Source organism: Schistocerca cancellata, chromosome 2 (genome assembly GCF_023864275.1).
Source record: "Schistocerca cancellata isolate TAMUIC-IGC-003103 chromosome 2, iqSchCanc2.1, whole genome shotgun sequence".
NCBI classification, from domain to species: Eukaryota; Metazoa; Arthropoda; class Insecta; order Orthoptera; family Acrididae; genus Schistocerca; species Schistocerca cancellata.
In genome coordinates this window covers 939,129,465-939,136,887 of record NC_064627.1, presented here as the reverse complement: position 1 = coordinate 939,136,887, position 7,423 = coordinate 939,129,465, and positions in this window count along the sequence as shown.

Sequence of the window (7,423 nt, the reverse complement as noted above, 5' to 3'; positions counted from 1 at the left end):
AGGACACTGTGGTGGATAGTGTAGAGGCATCAGGTTGGGATCAGGACATGGCTGACAGGTGACCACCCAAGAGATGTTGCTACACTATCTTGGAGGTTAGATGCCTGTCTGCTGTCTGAAGACATTATTAAAACAATATTAGAATGTTAAACAATTATTGTCCACAAAATACAACAGTTGATGCTTTGACATACAGGCAGCCAGTGGGGGCACAGCTGGTGCTAGGATATTACTGTGGAATGCACTAGTCACCACTCAGCACACAGTTGGTGGCATATCAGATCAGCAGCCATGACATCATGAGGTGAGCCACCTCACCTGCATTAGTGCTCAGCCAAGTCTGTGCAAAGTGAGGTTGCTGGGAGCCTATGTATAGCGCTGGCCACCATAACGTCATCATAGACTGCACACTGGAAAGCACTACCAGCTCTGCTTGAAGTACATTTCAAATCATGCTGGGAAGTGCTATGGCCCCCTGTCAAAATAGAGAGCCTGTCAAAAGAGAGCCTGTCAAAAGAGAGCCTGCCACAAAAACGGTGGTTAGCAGCCGCAGTGGCTGGCCTGTATGATGACAAATGATAATCTGCCCCCAAGCCCTGCTGGTTGGGCCACCAGAAGACTTGTCAGATGTTGAGAGCAACAGCTCTATCACAGCTCCCCTCAGTAGCTGGTTTGTTGGCACTGCAGCTCACAAAGACCAAGTCCCTCGAGACATGACTCAAGATCGAAGGAGACTAGATGAGTAGAGGGTCAAACAGCATAGGGCTCCCCTCCCGACAACTGAATAGAAACTGAATAGAACTCACTAAGAACAGATGAAGTTCTTATACATGATGAGCTCGTGTGGTCTGTGCTCTGGTACGGGGCAGCAGTGACAGCGTGCATTCTGTTTTTTCTGTTTGGTCAGCTACCTTGGTGGCTTCAGGATTTCATAACTTTGTCTTTCAGATTCTCTTTCAGCTAGTTCAGTTAACTGAGCTGCTGCACTTGCATCTGACTCAAGCCTTCTTGCAAAAGTTTGTATAGTCACCATTATGACAATATCCTTCCATTGCTATGATGCCATTTTGCTACGTTTCTTCCTCAAGCACTGAGCCAATTTATAAAGCTGGAACATCATCTGTGCTCTTTGCTGCTCCATCAGCGGTCCTTTCTCAGTGGCCTTCCACCTGCCTATTGACTAATGGTACTCTCTGGTGCTGCAAGAGGAGAAATTTGAAATTTTTCTGGCTGCACCAAATATACTACTCTCCTGTGCAACATTTTTAAGAAATCTACCTTTGATTTCTCTGAGACAACGGAAACATATTTGACACTCATGCACAGAATATGATTATACAATGCTCCTGACACCTCACTCAGTCCATCCAGTTCGAATCGCAAGGTTCGTCAGTTAGGCTCTTAATGGTAAAATCTTACTTTCTTAAACTCAGTCCAGTGTATCTGAGTCATCAGTCTTCTGATTGATTTGATGTGGCCAACCACGAATTTGTCTCCTGTGCCAACCATTTCATATAAGAGTAGCAGTTGCAACCTACATCTTCAACTATTTGTTTCACATATTCCTGTCTCTGTCTTCCTCTACAAGTTTTATTTTCAGCAGCTTCCGCTAATTCCATAGAAGTTAACCTTACATGCCTTAACAAATTACTCATCATTCTGTCCCTTCTTCTTCCCAGTGTTTTCTATATATTCCTCCTCATTCACTACCTTATCCGTTCACCTAATATTCAACATTCTTATGTAACACCAAGGCTCAAATACTTCATGTATCTTCTGTTCAGGTTTTCTCACAGTCCATGCTTCACTACCATACAACAGTGTGCTCCAAAAGTACATTCTCAGAAATTACTACCTCAAATTAAGGATTATGTTTCATCTTAGTATGCTTTTCTTGATCGGGATGCGCTTTTTGTCAATGCTAATCTGCTTTTTATATCTACCTCGCTCCGACCATCTTCGATTATTTTGCTGCATAGGTAGCAGAATTCCTTAATTTCATCTACACTCCTGGAAATTGAAATAAGAACACCGTGAATTCATTGTCCCAGGAAGGGGAAACTTTATTGACACATTCCTGGGGTCAGATACATCACATGATCACACTGACAGAACCACAGGCACATAGACACAGGCAACAGAGCATGCACAATGTCGGCACTAGTACAGTGTATATCCACCTTTCGCAGCAATGCAGGCTGCTATTCACCCATGGAGACGATCGTAGAGATGCTGGATGTAGTCCTGTGGAACGGCTTGCCATGCCATTTCCACCTGGCGCCTCAGTTGGACCAGCGTTCGTGCTGGACGTACAGACCGCGTGAGCTGACGCTTCATCCAGTCCCAAACATGCTCAATGGGGGGCAGATCCGGAGATCTTGCTGGTCAGGGTAGTTGACTTACACCTTCTAGAGCACGTTGGGTGGCACGGGATACATGCGGACGTGCATTGTCCTGTTGGAACAGCAAGTTCCCTTGCCGGTCTAGGAATGGTAGAACGATGGGTTCGATGACGGTTTGGATGTACCGTGCACTATTCAGTGTCCCCTCGACGATCACCAGTGGTGTACGGCCAGTGTAGGAGATCGCTCCCCACGCCATGATGCCGGGTGTTGGCCCTGTGTGCCTCGGTCGTATGCAGTCCTGATTGTGGCGCTCACCTGCACGGCGCCAAACACGCATACGACCATCATTGGCACCAAGGCAGAAGCGACTCTCATCGCTGAAGACGACACGTCTCCATTCGTCCCTCCATTCACGCCTGTCGCGACACCACTGGTGGCGGGCTGCACGATATTGGGGCGTGAGCGGAAGACGGCCTAACGGTGTGCGGGACCGTAGCCCAGCTTCATGGAGACGGTTCCGAATGGTCCTCGCCGATACCCCAGGAGCAACAGTGTCCCTAATTTGCTGGGAAGTGGCGGTGCGGTCCCCTACGGCACTGCGTAGGATCCTACGGTCTTGGCGTGCATCCGTGCGTCGCTGCGGTCCGGTCCCAGGTCGACGGGCACGTGCACCTTCCGCCGACCACTGGCGACAACATCGATGTACTGTGGAGACCTCACGCCCCACGTGTTGAGCAATTCGGCGGTACGTCCACCCGGCCTCCCGCATGCCCACTATACACCCTCGCTCAAAGTCCGTCAACTGCACATACGGTTCACGTCCACGCTGTCGCGGCATGCTACCAGTGTTAAAGACTGCGGTGGAGCTCCGTATGCCACGGCAAACTGGCTGACACTGACGGCGGCGGTGCACAAATGCTGCGCAGCTAGCGCCATTCGACGGCCAACACCGCGGTTCCTGGTGTGTCCACTGTGCCGTGCGTGTGATCATTGCTTGTACAGCCCTCTCGCAGTGTCCGGAGCAAGTATGGTGGGTCTGACACACCGGTGTCAATGTGTTCTTTTTTCCATTTCCAGGAGTGTATTTCGTGATCACCAGTGCTGACGTTACGTTTCTCTATGTACTCATTTCTGCCACTTTTTACTACTTTCGCCTTTCTTCGATTTACTCTCAATCCATATTCCATAGTCATTAGAGTGTTCATTCCGTTTAATAAGCCCTGTAGTTTATCGCTTTCACTGATGATAGCAATCTAATCAGCGAATCTTATCACTGATATTGTAAGTAGGCTGTTTAGGTTGTTATGTTGGTAACGCCACATAGCACTCTGTATGAAAATCATTGACTGTGCTGTGTGCAGTATGTGGCTGATTTGCATTGTTGGAATATTTGCTATTGTAGTGTTGGGCAGCTGGATGTGAACAGCGCATAGCGTTGCGCACTTGGAGGTAAGCCGCCAGCAGTGGCGGATGTGGGGAGAGAGATGGCAGAATTTTGAGAGCGGACGATCTGGACGTGTGTCATTATGACTTTTGAACACTATTAAGGTAAATACGTTGTTTGTTCTCTATCAAAATCTTTCACTTGCTAACTATGCCTATCAGTAGTTAGTGCTTTCAGTAGTTAGCATCTTTTATTTAGCTGGCAGTATTGGCGCTCGCTGTATTCCAGTATTTCGAGTAACGAAGATTTTTGTGTGGTAAGTGATTCATGAAAGGTATAGGTTATTGTTAGTCACGGCCATTCTTTTGTAGGGATTATTGAAAGTCAGATTGCATTGCGCTAAAAATATTGTGTGTCAGTTTAGTGACGATCAGAATAAGTAAAGAGAGAAATGTCTGAGTACGATCAGTTTTGCTTAGCTCTTTGAAAAACAAATAACTTAAGAGGTTTGCCAGCACAGTAATTCATAAATTTTTCAAAGGGGACGTTTCATATGTCGACCCTTAGCCCAGGATACCTCACTGGACTCTTCTGATTTTTTTCTTATAGTTTGTGTAATTAGTGTAGTTATTGTTTATTACTAGCGCATAATTGTAGAGAGAATCTCCTTTTTAGTTGTAGTTATTCATTGTTGTACAGTAAAACGGTTGTGGCATGCATGTAGATTTGCACCAAATATTTCGCAACTGTGCTTGCAATTAATTACATATTATTTTCAGTGCAATGTTAATGTGTTTTATTATTTTGCTCTTCAAATTGTGCTTTTCTATGTTATCATGTGAAATATTGTGACAATTATGGCGTGTGAAAAAGTAATACTAGGCTCCAACGTAAACTGAGAAATGACAGTGAAGACGAGAGTAGTGTCTTAGCGCCACTGTGTAATGAATTAACTACTGTTCAACATAGTAATTTGGTAATTGTGGATAGGGAAATGGACCAGGCAATAAACAATGGAGTAGACAGTGAAACAGATAGTGAACTGGGTAGTATTGTCGATCGGTCAGTCGGTAACAGCTCGCCCAGGAACCCGAAATGACAGGACACAACTTTGCAAATACCGTAGATTCAGGTTTTGCGGCCTCACCTTTTTCTCAGTTAAGTCAAGACACATTTTCTGCTTTTCAAAATGCGAATGTTGCCAGTGCAAGCCCTAGCTAATATGGTATTTGCTTATACAACTTTACACATCGGTACCATATTTCTCTAACACAGAATTACACAGCTATCCGATCATTTAAGTGAGAGAGACAAACATTTTTTTATTACATCAGTGACACATATTTAGGCAATTACACAGTTGGATAACTTCACACTTATAAAATTGTATTTTGTCTGTACTTTGTGAACTGTTCATAGTTTTTCGGAACCACTGTGGTACTATGAGAGCTTTGAATGTTGTATTTGGTAAGGGATCATGTTTTTTGAAGTACATTTGAGATAGATGACACTATTGAAATGAGCAGAGAATTCGTTTTAGGTTTTGAAATTATTGAAAGAAGCTGTGATGATGATGTTACTACGATTATGATGTGTATTATGCTCTTGAGGTATGTTTATGATCAATAAGCTGATGATATATGAGGAATTCGATTATGCTACATATTTATTATGATGAAATATTGAAGAAGTGTCGACGAATATGTATATGTGTAATAAGGTAAGGAATAATGAGTAGTGGTTAGGGACTCTGATTTGTGAAAAAGGATGGTGGAAACCAAGAATCGTACTTTAAGTGTTATGAAATGTGTGTAGATGCGTGAATGTATCACAACACTGCTATTCATGGGATTTCATTTCTATACATTTCTACTGTAATTTCTCGACCTATGAAATTTTATTTGTATCAAACTGTCACTGTAGCGGAAACTGCTGGATTAAATATTTCAGTAAGAAAGCTAAGTGACCTTGACGTAATGTGTCGTAGGTGCCCAGCTATGCAACAGTCGCCTAGAAAAAAAGCCATGCCTTTCAGAGGCACAACAAAAAAAGGAGAGGCCATTAACCTCGCTATTGATATTTCTTTGTAGAAAGCATCGCAAATACGACACTCTCATACTTGAAAACATATGATTACAAAACTTCCTGGCAGATTAAAACTGTGTGCCCGACCGAGACTCGAACTCAGGACCTTTGCCTTTCGCGGGCAAGTGCTCTACCAACTGAGCTACCGAAGCACGACTCACGCCCGGTACTCACAGCTTTACTTCTGCCAGTACCTCGTCTCCTACCTTCCAAACTTTACAGAAGCTCTCCTGCGAAACTTGCAGAACTAGCACTCCTGAAAGAAAGGATATTGCGGAGACATGGCTTAGCCACAGCCTGGGGGATGTTTCCAGAATGAGATTTTCACTCTGCAGAGTGAAAATCTCATTCTGGAAACATCCCCCAGGCTGTGGCTAAGCCATGTCTCCGCAATATCCTTTCTTTCAGGAGTGCTAGTTCTGCAAGTTTCGCAGGAGAGCTTCTGTAAAGTTTGGAAGGTAGGAGACGAGGTACTGGCAGAAGTAAAGCTGTGAGTACCGGGCGTGAGTCGTGCTTCGGTAGCTCAGTTGGTAGAGCACTTGCCCGCGAAAGGCAAAGGTCCCGAGTTCGAGTCTCGGTCGGGCACACAGTTTTAATCTGCCAGGAAGTTTCATATCAGCGCACACTCCGCCAGCAGAGTGAAAATCTCATTCTGGAAACATCCCCCAGGCTGTGGCTAAGCCATGTCTCCGCAATATCCTTTCTTTCAGGAGTGCTAGTTCTGCAAGTTTCGCAGGAGAGCTTCTGTAAAGTTTGGAAGGTAGGAGACGAGGTACTGGCAGAAGTAAAGCTGTGAGTACCGGGCGTGAGTCGTGCTTCGGTAGCTCAGTTGGTAGAGCACTTGCCCGCGAAAGGCAAAGGTCCCGAGTTCGAGTCTCGGTCGGGCACACAGTTTTAATCTGCCAGGAAGTTTCATATCAGCGCACACTCCGCCAGCAGAGTGAAAATCTCATTCTGGAAACATCCCCCAGGCTGTGGCTAAGCCATGTCTCCGCAATATCCTTTCTTTCAGGAGTGCTAGTTCTGCAAGTTTCGCAGGAGAGCTTCTGTAAAGTTTGGAAGGTAGGAGACGAGGTACTGGCAGAAGTAAAGCTGTGAGTACCGGGCGTGAGTCGTGCTTCGGTAGCTCAGTTGGTAGAGCACTTGCCCGCGAAAGGCAAAGGTCCCGAGTTCGAGTCTCGGTCGGGCACACAGTTTTAATCTGCCAGGAAGTTTCATATCAGCGCACACTCCGCCAGCAGAGTGAAAATCTCATTCTGGAGGCATATGATTACACTTTGGAGCTCGTAATTTCTGATATTTACTGAAACGCTTAATGAAATGATGAGAAACATTTTTACGTCTATTGTATTGCTAGTTGAGAGACTTTTTACTGCCTTATGAAATGCCAAATGGCTAGTGAATGACGTTTCACACCTTGCTTTATGTATATATTTGCTCATTTTGTTTAATATCTAGTTTCTAGCTGCACTGCAGCATCGGTTAAAATAAAATTTAATAGATGTACTAATAGAAAAGTTTTCTGTCTACAGACCCAGTAAAGAATAATTTCGTGATCTACTTTTTTTTTAAAAAAAAGGGAGCACAAATATACATTTCCCATCACAGG